The sequence below is a fragment of the Pseudopodoces humilis genome, chromosome 11 (genome assembly GCF_049639895.1).
Source record: "Pseudopodoces humilis isolate 2021_Gansu_Grassland_sample_001 chromosome 11, ASM4963989v1, whole genome shotgun sequence".
Classification (NCBI taxonomy): domain Eukaryota; kingdom Metazoa; phylum Chordata; class Aves; order Passeriformes; family Paridae; genus Pseudopodoces; species Pseudopodoces humilis.
This window is the reverse complement of record NC_142210.1, coordinates 6,910,127-6,929,968: the sequence shown is the minus strand read 5'-3', so window position 1 is coordinate 6,929,968 and position 19,842 is coordinate 6,910,127. Positions and strand designations below refer to the sequence as shown.

The window sequence follows — 19,842 nt, the reverse complement described above, 5'->3', positions numbered from 1 at the left end:
CAACCACAGGCGCAGGGAAGGTGAATGAACATGAGAAATCCACGGCAGAGTGCAAGAACTAGGGCCAGCATTACTTTGCCCTTTCAAACAATGATTAACCACAGAGGGTACCAGCTGTCTGCAGGGTTCCCAGTAGCCATTGCCAGCATTGGGAAGGCACAGTACAGCATCTTCCACTCCACAAGGAACCGTGACATTTATTATTGCAGACACTGACACAAAGCCGTGGTGTCTATTTTTCTTTATTTTATAAGGGAAAACATGAATCTGACAGTTTTGGAGGGAAACTGACTTCATTCTTGGGTCATGCTAAAGTTTTAGGTGTCTGTAGAAACTATGAATGGATCAGCTGAAAAACAGCCACTGATGAGTATTTCCAGACAGCCGTTCTGAAAGTGTTTACCATGTGGCACAAACAAATAAGCCTAATTATTTCAGCTTCCAAAAATCAGTTACTTATAAGAAATGCCAGCTGTATAGCTTTTCAAAACCTAGTTTACTTCTCTAACCAATATGAAATAGCCTGTCAATCATGCCGTGCATCCTCTGCCTGTCATCAGAAACACTTAGTGCCTAATCACACACTTACCATCTACCTTTGTAGCCCTCCTGGCAAATGTTTCTATTATCAGCTTGCAAAATGCAAAAAAAAAATGCTCTATCTTGCTGCTTAGGATGAACCATTACATTGATGATTCAGGCATTATCTGTTTTTTTAAAAGGAGACATTTGTCACAGTACACCTTCCCACTCTTACATTTCTTCACTGAACAAGAAAACGCCTCACCCAGCTGTAATCAGAGAGCATCTAATATATTCAAGACAAACAAGATCATGAATTTTGAATTCTAACCTAAACCAAATGGCACAAAACAAGGCATATGGGCAAACCTCATGTGATCCTACAGTGACATAAGTCAAGACTCATGTATCCTCCCCTACAAATTTTAGACAATAAAATTTCCCAAATTCTTCTGCCCTAGTGTGCAAAGGTAAATGCTTGCTTCAGGGGACTCTCTTTGGGATTCACCAAAGTGCAGCCTGATTTTAACAGAATATGAAGCTTGTCACAGTCTGTACAACATTCCTAGTATCATCCTGGAAAAATGCTACAGAAACCTTCAGTCGTCATCATCCTTTACATAGCTTTATGACCAACTGTTTCCAACTCTGTTTCTGTGTAATTTATGCCATACACTGGCCTGCATTTCCATTCCCTGTTACGGAAAACATTTTCAAAAGCATTTCACAGAAAATAAGAAAATATGCATTTTGAAGCACAATATTTTATCAGTACTGCAATATTTTAATACAAGTCCATTAAAAATTACCCTGACACTCAAGCCCATACAAGTAAAAATCTTGCACAAAATCCACATTTAAATCTCTTCCCAAGCATTTGACATTTCTTCTCTTTTTGCTGCAAAATTTAAGTTTTCTTTTTTAAGAAATATAATTTACCACCCAAGCCAGAATTTTTTAAATACACCCTTCTGAATGTGAATCAATGCATCGCTCACTTACTGTTTCCCTCTCCCCGAAAGTCAAGATTAAAGGCTATGTTCAAACACTTCCCAAATGTGATGCACTGCTGGGACAGTTTTGACTCAAACTACACTCTTTGTCCAGTATTTGGACCACTGAGGTTCTTTCTAAGCAGCTCTTTTCTCACCCTTGAGGCTGCTGTCTGGCAGCATTTGTGTGTGTGCTGCTCCAGTGCCTGTCAGTGTAGCTGGGCCACAATATATTTTCCTGCAGGTTATTTGTAACAGTCTACCAGTAACTCCCAAAGTTTCCCTGTATTCCCTATCCTAAACAAACTCCATTTTCTTTAGTCTTCTCATGCCTCCTTCACCAAATTATTTTCTTAACAGCCAAAGCAATAGCTGAGTATTTTGTGCACACTCCCAAGCTCCTGGAGAGAGCACCTTCATCCTCTTGGTAGTGGCAGGCTTGAAGACTCCACCCTCTTGAATTAAAGTACCATCACCTCCTCTGTAGCATCCATCATAAACCATAAATCTAAATCATAAAGCATATGTTAGTGGGTGGCTTAACATTTAATTCCTATGCTCATGTGATGTATGCTTGTGAGCAACACATATCTCACAGTGGTTTTCCACTTAATTAATTGCCAACATGTTATTGTTGGTCAAAAGATAAAACTGTGGGGAGATGATGAGAATATGCAGCTAGAACTCACCATAAATCCAGATAAAAGCCACACTTAGAACCACACGAATCTACCATTTATTTTTTAGGCAATAACATGCAGACACACTTAAGATACAAACCCTTTACATGTAAAAGAATTTTTTTTCTTTTTAATATTTGCAACTTCATCAGAAAAAGCATCCAAAAAAAATCAACTAGTTCTGTTGTTTCTAGTTTCAAAGGTCTCCTATGAGATTGTGAAAAAAAAAAAAAAGATGTACATAAGAAAATATCACAGGACTTTAGCTTTCATTTGTCTAAGGAGATTAGGGTGTTTAAAAATATACATCCCCTTGCAAAACCACTGGAGGAAGCACACTTCATAGGGACAGTGATTTTGTACACCATGAAGCATTGTTTTTTCTGTTTCTTCACTCCAAGATACCCACTTCTAAAACTCGACCAAAGAAACCTCAGAAGACAAAAAAAAGCTGTTAAAGAAAATTAAGTTCCCAATCATGAAAATGAAACAATTTAAGTAAATGTCTGCAGCCTAACCCAAGGCACACCTCTACACAGGTACAGACACAGCCTCAGTTAAACCAAAGCCATTTTACAGTGCTGTTGTTGTCAGACCTTCCTGTGACACCCTCCTGTCCCTCAATGTTTCCTTTGCCCCAGAACAGGGAGCTTGTTCAGTATGGATTGAATCTTATAGAAAGTAGTGTTTCAGCACTACTGAGTTTACATAATATATTCAAGATACTACAGTTAAAAGCCATTAGAGAGAGGAGCATATGTGTTTTAACCATGTGCACTACTTGTAGTTACCTTTTTGAGAAGATTAAAATTAAGCAGCTTTTTCTTTTCATCTCACTCACACCCTCCCACTACAAATTCTGTCTGAGCTAATCCTCCTTCTAGAGACTTCAAAACAGGGCATAAGTATTACAGCTACTTACTGCCAAAATGTGCTGGTTTAATATCCCATTACTGTTGTAATACTGGCACAATAACTTATTATAGGTGACAGCTTTTGCAGTTAGTCAAAGATAGAGCCACTTATTCAGTACTGGTTTTTTCACCACATAAAAATATCTTTGTAAAATTTGTAGAAGAGAAAATTCAAGATCTGTACTCAGGTACTCATCTGAGACTATGATGCCAGACAAAATAAAAGGCTCATAAAGTCATTACACATGCTTTTCTTACCCTGTCATTTCCACTGTCAAAGACTTTATGTAGTGTTCGGTCCAGAAATTCAGGTTACAGTGCTTACAAATGTGTTGTTTACCACTTATTTCCCAGCATTTTAAAGCACACTTTCACAGACTTTTGTATTGTTTTTAAGGGCAACACTGCACAGGACAATGTCCATCTCAGAACACACTTTCATTGAAAAGTCCATGCTTGTCAAAACGTTCAAGTTTATTTTTCGGGAATATGCAGCATAGAAATACACTAAGAAGTCTGGTTAAGGCCCTAAAAATATCTAGGTTAAGTAGTTGCGATGAAAAGGATGCTACGGGACACGCTAAAGACAAGTGGCATCAGGAAACAGGTGAATTCACTAAGTTGCTCCACTCCGGCTACAGTGTATGCGCCAACAGCGGATGCCAAGTCCCGGTACCCGGAGCAGCGCGGCAGCTCCGCTCCAGCCCCGCTGCCGCTCGCTGCCAGCCGAGCCACGCTCGGACGCGGGGACTCGCGGGGGACGAGCCCCTGCCAGCCCCTGCCAGCCCCTGCCCTGCCCCGCTCGCACACCCCGAGTCACACACACCGGGTCCGCACACCCCGAGTCACACACACCGGGTCCACACACCCCGAGTCACACACACCGAGTCACACACACCGAGTCACACACCCCGGGTCCGCACACCCCGGGTCCGCACACCCCGGGTCCGCACACCCCGGGTCCGCACACCCCGAGTCCGCACACCCCGAGTCACACCCACCGGGTTCACACCCCGAGTCACACACACCGAGTCACACACACCGGGTCCACACACACCGGGTCCACACACACCGGGTCCGCACACACCGAGTCACACACCCCGAGTCACACACACCGGGTCCACACACCCCGAGTCACACACACCGGGTCCACACACCCCGAGTCACACACACTGGGTTCACACACCCCGGCTCCGGCCCGCGGTCCCGTCCGGCGGCAGGGCTGCAGGGCTGACCCGCCCCGAGGCCCCGCGGAGGGGCCGCCGGCCGAGCCCCCCCCCGCCAGGCCGGGCCGGGCCGGCCGAGGCTCCGCGCCCTCGGCGCTCCCGCCACCCCTCTCGGAGCCGGGCGCGGGCCGCACCCCCGCTGCCCCCGGGCGTCGGCAGCGACCGCCCGCCCGCCTGCCCGCTCCGCCGAGCCCCTACCGGGGGAGCGGAGCACCGCGGGTACGGCGTACCGGGGCTCCGGCCACAGAGCTCCCGGCAGCGCGCCCCAGGCGGTGTCCCACCTGCCCGGCGGGGGCCCGGCCCCGCCCGCAGCCGCCCCTTACCTGCCTCGCCGCACTCGGCGCCTCCTCCCGGCCCCGGAGCTGGAGCCGCTGCCGCTTTCTCCTCCCGGGGCCGGAGCTGGAGCCGCCGAAGCCGCCACGCCACGGCCGCGCCTCCGCGCCCGCCGAGCGCCCGGCCCGCCCGAGTGCCGCCCCCCGGCCACGCCGCCGGCCCGCGCCGGGTGCCGGCCGCCGCCGCCACCACCGCCCGGGCAGCTCCGCGCCGCACGGCCGGGACGCGGGGCGGGAACGGGACACGTCGGGTCGGGAACGGGACGGGGACGGGACAGGCGGGTCCCACAGCCGATGCGGACCACCTCATACGCGGCCCGCCCGCCAAGGAGCCGGGAAGTGTCTGCTCTCTAAAGCCGCCTTCTTTCACAGCCACATCTGCGGAGAGCAGCGAGAGGCTCCGGGACCAACAGCAGGCGGTCAGCCTGCGTTCCCCACGCCCCAGCCCTGTTTTTCAACTTCCCGCTGCTTTTAGCTTGCAGCGTTGGAGTGGATGGCTGTCAGTTCCCCGGAGATGCGGCACGAACATCTCCCGCAGCTGGGCGAAGTGGTTACTGCCGCTGACTCCGCTGGCACGTTCTTCGGATGTTTGACTCACCGGGAGTACGTTTGGAAGCTGGCACGGCCCTTTGAGAGAAATGCCACATATTTCAGTACAAAGATATAACAAACGCATTCTCTTGTGCAGCTGATGAAAGTGAATTCATTCCATAACTTGCACAGTACTCACCAGGATTTGCTCCAAATAAAGTAGTTCCCAGCTAAGCAGACTGTCCCCTCACAGGACTCAATTCTGCTCCACTAGCAGGGGTGCTTGGTCAATCCTGCAAGCTAATTACCTTTCAACTACACCAAATTTTTCATGTATCCCTAAACCAGACTTTAAAATTCTGCAGATTTGGGGAATGCTCTAATTCCCTTTACACACCTACCCCTGGCATGTGGATGCAGAGCCTATGTAAATGCTGGGTGATCAAAAGTGATAGGAAAGATGTCAATGTCTTTACAATTTCATGGGTGAAGATATGGTGGTTAAGGTCTTCAAAATGGGTCTGAATGTTTCTGCCAGCTTCAAAAAGCAGGTTCATTATGGGGCCCAGACAGCTTGGCTCCTGAAACAGGCAAGGTCTGCATAAGGCAGAACTTCCGAACTTTGGGGTAAAATGACAGCTTCAAGGGGGGATATGTGGAAAGTGGCTCGGGAAGGCTGTACCTTCTTATCAGCTCAGCAATTGGGAAAGGAAGAGGGACACACGTGGCCGGGAGTTTAGGATAAAAGGGAGGCTGTGCCCTCCGAAACCTCAGGAGAGAAACGACACAGAGGTATGCCCCAGTGGACTCTCTCGCTCTTTATTCAAATAAAGTTGCAGAACTCCTCTGTATCCTTTATGGACACTGGCTTTTCATGGAGTGATTTTCCATACAAAAGCAATGCACTGTCACTAAACACTGGGCATCAGTGTGGGACCTTACATTCTTATATTCTGAAATCTGCTTTCACACAGCTTCTGAGAGTTTTCAACTTTTTCCATTTCCCACAGTAAGAAGAAACCTCAAAGAATGTCTGTGGCTCTCATACTCCCGGTTCCACTTGCAGCCCTGGATACTTCTGCCAGCTTCCAACTGTGCTGTCACACTGCTCTGCCAGCCCAGCAGACACGCTTATCTCTGTGGCCTCTACTCTTGTGTCGCTGTGACTGGTGATCACAGCCCTGCAAACAGCGGCATGGAACCAAATATTCTTTCTTTGATGTTTGACATCCACAGAGTCAACATATCCAGAAAAAAGACTGAGCATGGTTTCCTGGCTAAACTTGTACTTTTGAATAACCGGTATGATTCCATCTGGAAATGTGCTGAGGTTCTCCAACTTTCTGTTTGGGATAAGAAGCAGGAATTAATCTAGTTTTAACCAACAGACTGCATAGAAGAGCGAGAAGGGGTTGTTCAGCTGCAGATTGGAAGAACAGAGCCTTTACCCACTGCTGCTCTCCAAAAGCCATCCCCAGAGCTGCTCAGCAGCCTGCAAACAACTGCTGCACATCAAATGCAGGCGCAGCTGTTCTTCCCTGCTACCAGCATCACATCAGATTAGAGATAATTGATCACAACAATTTTCTTATTTTGTATAAAACCAGTGTCAACCATCTGAAAAAGAATAGCTGGTAGAGGAGTGGAAGACAACCTAGATATGGACAGTGAGTTCTGACTGCAGTTCACCAGATCACTTTAGGGCATGTTAAGATAGCAAAATGCCCAACCATAGCACAAAGAAATCTGGCCTTCCCCTACACAGAAAGCAGAAGACATACATTATAGAACAATTATCTCTGTATCAAAACAGTGACTTGCCGTGATGGCAAATGTTTGCCAGGCCAGTCGCATTTCCACATCCCTCCAGAACAAAGTGCAGTTCAAAAAGGATTTAGGATTCAGAAACTGTCAATCTGTTCTCCACGGAATAAGAGGATTTCATTTTCTTCACAGGATGTTTTTGCTTTGGAAAATAAAATACACTTGTGTATACATACAGAAGAAGTCAACTTCCATAGAGACAGTCATTATGATATTTATAAAACAAATTACTGTGTATTCCAAAGTTGTTAATATCCTGAAAAAATTTCTGCAGAAACCACATACACATGGATTTTAAAGACAAAATTAGAGGAGAAAAACTGAATACTCACAGGGCAGAGCAACTGGAGCTCCTGTCCTTGGGCCAGGCTTGGAGTTACTCACAGCCCCACCATATCTCATCACTTGATACTCTGTTCAAATTGATCTACTTTCTGCTGAACTGTGTGAGAGTATTTTATATGAAGTAATATTTGCATGTGCTTGTTTCACTTCTAGGGTTATTTCTTCACTAACAGTTTCAGACCCTCTAAGTCTGTGGGTGGGGGTTTTTTCTTCTTTTAGGAACAGAGGAGTTTCAGTGATCTGAAACATTCTTTCAGTTCCATTGTTTGACTTGGGCTGGATTTCTCAGCTACACGCCTGGATGCTTCAGAGAGTCCTCACTCTCCATCTAGTAAAAGGCGACATTCTTAGCAAGCACTATTTTCATTTTTCTAATTATTGGCTGAAATGCTTTGTGTTTCAATCCTACTGCTTTTAAATATATTACAGAAACTGCCAGGTCAGAAAGGAAACCTCTTTGAAAACAGTTATTTATGCCTCTTTTCACCACCACATACCTGAAGTCTGATGTCAACTGTTTTTTGTATGTTCCTATGTCATTTCAAGTGTCATGTGGTGCATCTGCCCAATGCCTGACAAAGTTACCCCTCATTTTATAGCTTTGAGTGCCTTGATGACTCATGTATATTTAAGAACTATATTCCTGTAACTTCCTAGGATGAAAATATCATTACCCATTAAATTACCAGACTATAAGTCTCACTGGATCTTTTGGAATCTTTTAATAATGTCGCAATTGTCGATCTGGATATGGTGCCACAGCCACTCACAGAGATTTCTCTAACTCTTCTGCTGCATTAAAGGAGCTTCTGTTTTCCTTAGAGGCTATCTATTATCTTATTCATCAGCATTTCTACATATATGGCTTTACAGCATTTAAATTATCTCTGCAGGGAGTCACTCAATCCAACCCTCAAAGATGCTATTCTGCCGAATATCATGATCATGTTAAATGTTATGTTTTCATCTCTTGCTATCAGGCTTTACTTCCTGATAATATCATCACACTCAGTCTCATCAGTTTCAGCAGTAATCAAGCAATCAGTAATTAAAGTACATACTAGGAATATTACCACATATCTCGTTATTTTCCTCTACTCTTTTACAGGTTGATTAAATCCCAAATAATAATTACAAATTCTACATTGTTTCTAGGTGAAAAAAAGATACAGAAGAATATGACTTATCTGCCTGTACATGCCAATATTGCCCTTTCCTCTGGATAATATCACAGAAAACCCCATTTATTTTTCAGAGTAAACAGAAGAGTGCTGTTTGCTCATGATTCTGTGTCCTGCAGAATATAATACCCCATCATTTGGAAAATCACTGATTTATTTGCAGGACTTAAAAAATAAATTAGGACCTCTGAGAAAATGTAACTTGGACAGTTAGTCTGGCCTATTACTTCCTCCTTATTTTCTCCATATCCCACTGGCATGAAGCTGGATGCAGATCAACCACTGGATTAAAATACAAGTCTCTGATCCCAGCAGGTCCATATTTTATCGCAGCAGGAGCCACAAGAGTATTGCCAGTGCATGGCAGAATGGCAAAGGCCAGTGAAGTCACCCAAGAGCAGTGCAGTCAGCTACCCACAAAGTTAGTCCAGCACTCATGGGACAGCAATCACCACATGGCAATGTTGCCCATCACATTCCAGTTGTGCTTTTTCTAAGTGTGCAGTGTGACATCTTTTGAAGAAAAGAGCTTGTTGTCACTTCTTTATGGAGAAATTGCTGCAAGCAGCAGTAACCACAATTTAATTTGAAGTTAACCACAAATTTAAGTTGAAGCTTTTGAAAGAGGAAGTGTGTGGGACCACACTCGGTGAGGAATGTATGCAGTAGAAATAGGCTCTATAAGTACACTAATAAAACACTTATATCGTGCATTTCTGATTTCTCCCCAGCAGAAAACCAAATGACATTCCCACTGCAGAGGTTCAGCAGTAATCTTCATAGCCCAATTTGTCCAGCATGGGCTTGCTAGCACAAGACACAGTAGGGGAACCGTAGCTCTCATTTTGCTCAGTGTCCCTGGAGAAAACGCTTAGGTGTCTTCTTTATTTTGGCATAACGCCTTATGACACATCGTACCTCAGTTCTGATCAAAGGGCTCCTGTTCATAACTCACACTTCAAAGCAGTTCTAAATGAGATCCTACACTCATTTAAGAGCATAAACAAGTGACTCAAACTCTAGCTTTTGCTACCATCTAAGATCTCTTTTAATGAATATCTGTTGCATTGATAATCAGTAATTGTATTCATAGACTTTTATCCAGGTGTTATTCTGAATGCCTATCTAGGCTTGAACAGCACATATAATGAGTGTGACAGACAACTTTTAGGACAGCCTTAGGCAAAAATTAAATGTTAAGGAACTTTCCTCTTAGAAACCCTACTTTATCTCTTCAATTAGTAGAGCTATGGGATAGAAACTGACTTAGAGAGAGAATCCTCCTTTGCCTCTCTGATAGGTGCACTATTTGTCCAGCTTACTATTTCACCTATTTAAAGCTCCATTTAGTAATTTTCCACTAGAATTAACTTCTGAAAAGAAACTCCACAAAGGGTTCAACATAGTTCTCTGAAACACAGGTCTCAGATTGTCTGAATATGTATCATTGCTTTTATTTGCATTTCAGACAATGCAGATGAAAGTACAAATGCCCAAAAAGGAGGCAGGTGCATAGAAAAAGCCTCAAAAACAACACTTAAAATAACTGCATACATACACAGCTACTCTCCAGTGTCATTTATGATCCCAAACAGCTCCTTCTGTCTCCCTGGAATAAGGCAAGCCATTCTTCCAGCACTTAATTGGTTCTAGGGGTAACCAAGTCCAGCTGCTCTGTCTCGCAAAGCAGCACACCTGCCTTCTCCCAGTCCAGAGGAGCCAGAGAGAGGGGGAAAAATGGAAAGGACCCACCACTTCAAGAGCTCCATTCCCAGGGTCTCACATACCTGACTAGAATCCAGATCAGAATTTTAAACAGATCCTTTAGGAGCAGCAATCAGCTTCCTAGGCAACCAGAGTGGCCACATTGCTGGCTGCTAACATGAAGATAGGAGGAAGGGGAGGGGGTGTAGAAATACATACACTCACACACACACACACACATATATATATATATAAAAGATTGCCCTTATACGCTTACAGGAGGGTTTCCTAGTTCATAAATATTCTTGCTGCAAGCTGTGATTTTAGTTAAATTCAGACTCAACTTGCCAAAGATGTAGGCAGTAAAGTTATTCAGAGTGACAGCTCTTAGCCCTTCTGTTGCTGGGTGAGTTAGGATGAGATGGTGAGATGCCAGCAAAACTGGCTTTAGTGTCGGAATGCTTCCTGGCTTCTGAGGAATTCCCAGGTATCTTGCTGGGGAAGAATTCTCACCCTTCTGGCAGTACAAAACTAAAGAGTTGTCCATAAAGTTGGAAAAATTTTAAGCGCATGATATTATTGTTATCTGACAATACTGTTAATTAATTAATTATCTGATAATATGATAATACTGTTGTATTTAGTTCTCAAGGAAATTGCTAAATTAGAAAGTAAAATTGGGTAAATCTACCTGGAAAAAAAGTCTTTAGCATGGATATCACTTTCAGCTTCCTTACTACCCCATTCACTGATACACATCAAACCAGCTCGAGGGACCTTTGCAACACATGAAAAGTGGTGGCTGTTTCCTCCTGAGTCATTCTTCTTCCATTAAAATCAATATCAAGGGCACTTGTATGTCCCATACTTCTGTCCAAAATCTGATGTTGGGAAAAGCCTTGGAATAAAAAGTGGTGGCTGGTTCTTCCTGAGTCATTGTTCTTCTATTAAAATCAATATCAAGGGCACTTGTATGTCCCACACTGCTGTCCAAAATGTGATGTGGGGAAAAGCCTTGGAATACTTTATGGAAACACACACACACAAACAGAAGTTGGTATTGACATACAGGTATTTTTCATACTGTATTCTTTGTCACCAGAAAGGCAAAGAAGTCATATGGAACAGGAATGTCAGTCTCCTTAGGCTGTAGGCTCTAACTCTGCTTTGCATCAAAGCCAGCAGGTACAGCTCCATTTGGCATCCAGAGCTGATGCTCCATCAGGAAACAACATGTACATGAACACAGAAAACATGGGTGGATGTAAAAGAAGACATTAAAAGAAGAATATTAAGTTATTGCTACTTGAAGTATGAATAACACTGAATAATTTAGGTATCTGAGTATCTTAGCATCCTATTTCTGTGCACAAATCCATTGGCTGAGAATGCAAGACACGTATAGTCTGGAGCCATGTCCTAGTTTAAGTAGAGATAAATAGCACTGCAAGATCCAGCCTCCCAAAATTTTAATTCTTCTTGCTTATAATTAACACTGACTGACATACTGTGAATCAGCAGAAGACTTATACACACGTACATGCATATCCTGCTGTATCAGATGAACTTCCAGTATGAACACATGTAATTGCTCCAAGGCAAGAATAGTAACATACTAAGCAGTTATAAAGCCAGACACTTCAATACAATTTCTTTCTAGCTGCATTTGATACTCATGTCAGAATACACCTTACTTTTAGGGTTTAATTCTTCTGCATTAACATACAGAAGGCACTACCCCATTGTGTAGGAATAAATAAGGAACTGTGTAGAATGTAGAGATGAATGAATTGTGGAGTATTTCTCAGTGTGTCAGAGGAAAACCAGTCAGCCTGCCTAAGCCAGGTTTCTCTGTTTTATACCCACATATGGTGAGGATTTCAAGAATTAATTTTCTCCTTACTACTTTAAGGTTTGTCAAAGGAACAAATCCAGTAACCTTGAGAGTAACTCCAGTCTTAGGAGAACTTGCTTTCAGAGAAGGAAGTGAAAATGCCATATTTTAATACTGATTCAGCCTGGAGGAACTTGCTGTGAACAGCAGTTACAAGCAGGCAACAGACAGTATTCCCAGAATATCTAGAAAACTGCAATTGTAGCACTGTCTGATTCCTTTCTGCTTCTCCTGTTCTTACAGATCTTTGCTGAGTACATTCTGTGAAGAAAGCCCCCCCCATTCTACTTGGTATCCTTAGGCAATTAATCCCTAAATCTTCTGGTGCCTTTGGGGGGGGGGGGGGGGCAACCAGTGAGGCTGGCCAGCATTGCAAGGGCACCTTAGCACCCTTAGGGCCACAGCATTTGTTTCCTCTCCATATGAGCAACATTTCTTGTTTACAGCCATTCACAGAGGCACCTTCCTCAGTGAACTGTGTGGTGTATTAATCAGTTATTTTACTATTCTACAAAGAGCATCCCTGGCTCTCAACAATCAGGTCTTACAAGATTTCCACTATCAGTTCAGATACATGTGAAGCATGGCAAACACAAACAAGAGAGGCAAGGGCCAGGATGCTGAGTTGGAATGTGATGCTGGGTCAAGAGAATGACACTTTCCCACAGCTTAAGGTCCAGCATGTGCAATGTGATGGCAGTGAAGTTTACTTCAGTGGGTCTGATGATGGCTGAAAAAAACCTGTAACTTTTAGAGTGCTCTGTAAAATTATAAATGCTAAAAAGACTACTTGGAGAGTACCTTTTATTGCATATATCATGAGGGAAATGTAATTTTTATATTTTTAGTATATTAAAGACAGTGTAATTTTTTTAGGTTAAATGAACAAATATCAGGCCAAATGATGGTCCTGGAGGTCACCTCTGTCCTGCTGAATGCAGACTATCAGCATTCACTGTTAATGAAGAGTGCCTGCCAGTGTAAATCATTTGTCATTGTCAGTCTAAGGATTCACTGGGTTTTTTTCCTTTTCAGAAAAACTGATGTCTTTGTCTTGCTAGTTTTTGCATACAGCTAAATAGCATGTTTCAAGGGCAGGACAAGATCAAGCAAAGATGGGAGTGTATTGAGTCAGGAATGTGAGAGAGGCAAATAATGTGCAGTGTGTGACAATAAAAAGAGACCATTTGATCATAGTCACTGCAGAGAGTAGCTAAATAGCACAAGTCCTGTGGATGAGATTGCCCATAATGAAAAGAATTCACCAAGCAACAGCCCAAACGCTCATTAGCTCAAGTACACGTCTGAAAACAAACACATCCATATGCATGGAGATGTCAGAAAGGATTAATCCCACAATCTCAAGTGAAGAGTGACCCAGCTGCAGCAGATTGAAGAGCTTCATTTTCAGCTATTGGACAGACAGGGAGAATTTTACTGCTGTTACTACCCAGTGAAAGCTGCAGGTCCCTTCAAAAATTAATTAGGGAACCCACCTGAGGGATCATAGGTCCTATCTAAGGATCAAGACCTGAGGGATCCACCAAAATACTTCCTTATCACATAGCATGGTAAGGAATACATGCCAGGGCCTTATCAACCAGACAGGCAGGGCATGAATACTCTGTCTGACACTTATACAAAGGTCTACAGACAACTCCCAGTGTGGAACCTCCTCTCCGTGTCTGTGCTGTGGGAGAGCTGGGGATTGGATGTGTTTCCCAACACCAAACATCTGTATACATTGTAAACTGCAACCCAAATGTAGAGAAAATAGAGCAACTTGCCTCTCTCTCACTGACTGTCATTAAAGTGAGCTCTGGCTGCTTCTGCAGCTGCAGGAAACCGGGGGTTTGTTTTCCTGACAGCCTTCAAGTGAAAAGAGTTTTCTATTTTGAGAATCTCATTACCCTTCCCCACTCCTAGTAGTTTGATATTTCTTTTCAGAAGCTTGAAAGTAATATTAGCCACCGAAATTTGTCTATTTTTCCCCTCAAAAACTGAAGTTATAAAATTGAATTTGAACTTGAAACAACATTTAAGTGACAGTTTTTTTCCCCATGCATTGGCAGTCTTAGTAGATTCTGAGAGTTTTTAAAGTAGTCTATATTGGTTGTGCTTATTTTGCAGGCTGACTTCAGACACACAAAAAGAGCTTTCTCATTCCCCACTGACCTCAGTGGGGTTATTTCAGGTTTCCATCAGCATGAATAAGAGGAGGAGAATTAGCCCTTTTAACAAGCAAGATAGCAATGCAAGCCTCTTACCCACTGTCAAGTGCAAATTCTGAATGAAGAAAGCATTCTTATATTTAATATGTATTTGAGTTTTACTGAATTAGTTAATATTAGGACATGTTTAAAGACTTTTTTAAAAAAAAATCCTTTAAATGGGTTCAGATATAAAGCAAGCTGCCTCTCATATTCTGCTGTCAGTTTTTACTCCACCTCCCTGCGTGAGAAGTAAAACCAAGCCAGGTTGGAATTATGGAGATGACCTGAGGTGTCTCAAAAAAACAATCAAAACTTGACACACCAGCTCTGCCAGGTGACTCCAGTAAATCCTTTTAAGACTTTATGGCCCTTCAGAGGGACCATGTATAGCTGGGGAAAAGGATAACTAAAACCTGCATAGGATGTGCTATGAAACTTTAATATCTCTTTTTCTGGCTGCTTGTACTTCTAGAAGTAAAACCACTGTATAAGTGTTGGGTTTATGTGTTAAACCTTCTCTGAGTAAAATGAGATTGAATTGCTTGAATGCAGGTTTTTTATTTGCTTTTGTGCACACCAGGAGCAAATGCTTCTTTCTTACCAGACAATAAAATAATCTGTGTTTATCAAAGGGTGCTGTCTAATGTTTAGAGGTCCCTATTTACAGTGCATTGTAAGGATGTTTTCTTTTGGATCTTTCTACTCTGAGAGTTTAGAAGCCCTCTGCACTGGTGAAAATATTTAACTTTTTCTAAATTTTCTGATGTGGTTTAAGCTATCCCAGCTGAAATCAGGATACCTTCAAATTTTTACATCGAATAAACTGTTAATTAACTGCAGTAGTCTTCAGTATGTTAAAAGCTTCCTCACTGAAATTGCTAAATAAGTAGTGGAATTGTTAAAAGACATTATTTCCCAAAAGTCTAGCACTGACAGTTTTGGGTGTATTGTTTATCCTCTCAAATGTACATAATTACTTACTCTTAAGACAAATATGAAATTCATAGTCCAGTTAGTATATGACTTTAGGTCCTTGTGATACTGAATCTCATGATTCAGGCCTTTAAGATCTAATTAATCTCAGCACTTGTCACAGCAGGCAAAACTGGGTTATGGCCTGTTTTGTCCTAAGCCAATAGATGGGTGGGGTATTAAACCACATGGAGAAAAGAAAGCTAATTTACCACCCTGCATGCTTAAACAAATAAGCTGATTAAAAGAGACAGTGATTTTGTGTGACTTTCCTACAGCTGCTAAATAAAAAAAAAAATAAAAATGGCAGTTTTCCTCTCTGGTTTTAAAGCTAAATATTTCAGCTCTGAACAAAGGAGGTGGGTAAACAAGTGGCTTTGAGGACAAGAGGAAAGCATTGCTGTTCTTTGCAATGAATGCCCTAAAGCATGAAAGCAGAACATGCTCATTGTATCCATGATACTGCTGTCTCCCTAAGGCACAAAGGGATGGCACAGGGGCTCAAACAACTTTGACTGCAGCAAAGTAGCAGGGATCCCAGTGGAGTTCCCATGGAGCTTTCATCAGAAATGGAGATTCATGGTGTGTTTAATCTCATCCCCTAAAGACTTTGCTCTGTGTCAGACAGCGGCGGTGCATAAAGATTAGAACCGCAGTCTGGCAAACTGGGTCTAAAGTTGCACAGTTTAGTGTAAACCAGCACACACACATCCTGCCCCCAAAAAAACAAACAACAAAAAAACCCAAACTTAGGAGAAATTGAAGAAAGATCACACTTCAACCCAGCAGATACAGAGTCTGAATTACAATGCCTCTGCCTTTGCTCATCAAAACATTTTTATTACAGGACAAACTGTTAGAGCTGCAGCCTGTTTGTCACATGTGATTATGTCCAGTTCTTGCCCTCAATGTCAACAGAACATAGGCACAAAGGCATTCATTAGTGAGCTCCCTGGTAAAACACAGATGAAGCTTCACACAGGAGTGGTATTTTGAAGAATTTCTTGCCTGGAGAGAAAGAGACATTCATTGTCTGACTGCTCTAAAAATCTGAACATGATCAGGTCAGACAGATCTGCCCACAAGGTTACTGTTTTATCTTATAAGATCCCAGGCAGTACCTCTGAAACAGCTGTTCTACAAATTTTCTCTTTAAAAAAGGCAGTGTAAAAAAAAAGACTTCCCTTACTATCTCAGCCTTGCCTCTAATGATTTCATTTTCTCTTTGTATATTTCACTCTTCTGATACAGGTTACAGCTGAGACATTGTTATGTTAACTTAGAATTTCACTGGGTCACCAAACTCCTCCTATGTCATCTTGCAGAACTTTACATTCAGGTGATTTGTGAATGGATACAGAACAGAAATATTACTTAACATCAGGTATGGATTAGTTTGACTGCTTCCTGAAGTTGAAGAGTATTGAAGTTGAAGAAAAGAGCTGTAATTCAGCCATTATTGCTGTACATTTTAAACATCTTTTAACACATTACCCAATCTGATGTCATACACACTTTTAACTATAAGGCTTTTCAAGTACAACAAATGGGAAACATGTTTCAGCTTCATAATTGCTTTGTCCTCTTTGTCAAAACCAGCGATAGAACACAAGTCCCAGAGCCGATAATACTGATATTAAAATGTGCTGTAAAATAACATTTTTTAGGCTAGTGATTCTTGTTAATCTGGCAAGGCATTATTTCAGTATCAGCCAGTTATTCTGGCTGTGAGAATAAATCTCAAAAGTTACCTAAGTGTCCACAAGTTACACAACATGCTCTGCTTTCAGTTTTGCCTCTTACATTTTATACTTTCTTTTTTCTTCACAAGACAATGTAAAGAGGACTATTTAGTACTGCCAATTACAAAAATACTTTGTTTTCAGCCCATTGTATTTTATTTTAATGGTCTTTTCAATGATTTCCAGCTGAATTATGTGGAAATATTTTTAATTTTACATATTTTGCTTGAAAAAACCTCACGTTAATGCATGGAATATGAGAAATCATTATTTGGAAAGACTTCTTCAGTCTAAAGACTTCAGTTTTAGACAATGTTTTCTATTCAAAACATAAATTGCACAACCTGAATGGTGTTCTCAGAACTTTCAAACTAAGCTCCACTGGGAAACCGCTAGTAACCAGAACTCTTCATGGACTGTGTGTGTCTTTCCACTGGTGCTCTCACTACAAATGTGAATAAGACACACAAATCTCCCCCAGATCTGCTGGTTTCTGGCATGTCAAGAGAGAAATCATCAATAATAACTATTGATGCAAAGTCTACCTGGCAGTCAGCCACTGCTGGTGTCCCTCAGGGATCAGTGCTGGGATCAGCACTAATGTCTTCATTAATGATTTGGATGATGGGACAGAGTGCTCTCTTGCCAGGTTTGCAGATAACACAGCATTGGGAGAGCTGTCAACATGCTGGATGGCAGGGCAGCCCCTCAGAGGGACCAGAACAGCCTGGGAGAACGGGCTGACAGGAACCTGAGGAGTTAAACAACAAAAGCAAACACAGATTCCTGCATCTGGGATAGAACGACCCCTCACAACCCAGACAGGCTGGAGCCAAATCTCTGGGAAGCAGCTCTGCAGAAAAAAAATGAAGGTTCAGGAGGACAAGATTACATCAATCAGCAGTGTGTCCTTGGATCACAGAAGCCTAGGAGGCTCTAGCCTGGGCTGTATTCTTGTGACCACCAGTCGAAAGAAGTGATCATTCCCTCTGTTTGGCACTAGTGAGACCTCTCTGGGATATAACATCCAGTATTGGTCTCCCCAGTACAGGACAGATATTCACATTCTGGAGGGAGCTCAGCCGATGCCTTGAGTGGCCACCAAGATGGTTTAGGGTTTAGGCTGAAGAACATGATGGAAGAGGTGAGGCAGAGAGAAATGGGCTTGTTAACCCTGGAAAACACTCACAGGATGTCCTTACTACAGTCTGTGCTTCCCTGATCAGGGGGTACAGGGAAGATGGAGTCAGATTCTCCTTAGAAGTGCACAGCAGTAGGATAAAGGCAACAGGCACAAGAAAGGACATAGGAAAGCAATTAGACAGAAAGTAAATGTTCTTAGTATGAAAGTACTCAAATGCCCAGCTGTGGAATGTCCCTCCCTCTTTGCAGGTGCTTAAGACTCACCTGGACAGATGACCTTAATGAGATTTGCTGTTAGCAGGGAGTTGGCCTAGGTGACCTCTGGAGGTCACAATGAAACCCAAATTATTCTAAGACACTATGATTTCAGATACAGGAAGAAAAGCTACAGAGAGCTGTTGACAGTTAACCTGCAAATGGCTGGAAAACAACAGCAAGATAAACAGTCTAATCAACTGCGGGCTTGTTGGCCTATCTTTAAAAGCTTTTAAGATTTTAGGATACATTTTAAAGGTAAGAAATACTGAAGATGAAGTGATGAATGGACAACGAGATAATATCCTATATCACACTACCAGTATCACACCCTTGAGATCATTCTAGTATTTTCTTTCATAAGAAATTCCAGGTAGTTTAGACCTGCTGTGATTAAATAGCACTTTAGGTTTTTCAGGCTGAGGAAAACATTTAGTGCAATAAGTATAAAGCAGCAAGAGATCTGATTAAACCAAGGAACTGAGAAATCATATCAAAATGAGAAGATTGAAAATTGGTTCATAGTTGGTCATTTCAAGGTCTGAAATTGGGACTACATCTCTTTAATATTTAATTTTGCCATTATCATTAAAAAGATGCAGAAGGTGGCATTTGTCAGTGTCAAAGGTTACACATGTTATCAGCATCAGTGAAGACTGAAATATCCTGCAGGCTAAACTGAAAAATCTTTGGGATGACAGCATAGAAACTGGATGATATTTAATTTCACAGCATGCAAAGCCATGTATTTAAGGAATTGCAGCCAGCTGGAAATTACTAAGGAAAAAGATGTGAACGTGCTGGCAAATCACTTGCACTCTGTCTGGTGTACAACAGAGCAAAAGGCTGTAATCTTTTACTGATTTTTTTTGATGCTTCTAGATTTCCTACCAGAGTGCAGCCCTGAATATTGTACAGCTTTTCACAACTAGCTTTTAATTTTTTAGAAACCTTTAGGCTTTCCATACAGCAGAAAACAAAATAAAAGTATATATGTGTGTGCACAGAGGAAGAGATGGAAAAAGAGGAGACAAGGGAAACACTGAAGCACAAATATAATTTTTAGGGTTGGGATTTTATGTTTGAATAAACAACCACTAATTCCAGACACATGTCCAAATACCAATTTTGAAAGCTTTTGGTAACACCTTGAGTTCCACTAAGGAAGGTACTTCTCCAGTTAATGCTTTTGGAGGGACAGCAGGTGACATCTTGCCAGCTTTTCTTTTGGTAGTGACATTTCCATGCTAGACCTATCCCAAAGATTTTGCATGCTTGAAGTATTCAGAAAATGTTGTTGTTAGGCTGTGAAATCATGTTGAATCATATTAATAAGTTCTCTTATTCTGCTCTGATAGTTTCTTATTTTATT

At 42.3% G+C, this 19,842-nt stretch overlaps 1 protein-coding gene across 1 annotated transcript in view; it reads right to left on the bottom strand.

Moving 5' to 3' along the window:
- PXYLP1 (2-phosphoxylose phosphatase 1) overlaps positions 1-4,744 on the bottom strand; it is a 48,750-nt gene extending 44,006 nt beyond the window's left edge. Inside the window, exon 1 of the mRNA XM_005527021.3 lies at positions 4,658-4,744. The gene's annotated coding sequence lies outside the window, so the exon portion shown is untranslated. The remainder of the gene's footprint in view (positions 1-4,657) is intronic.
- Positions 4,745-19,842: the final 15,098 nt, after the last annotated feature.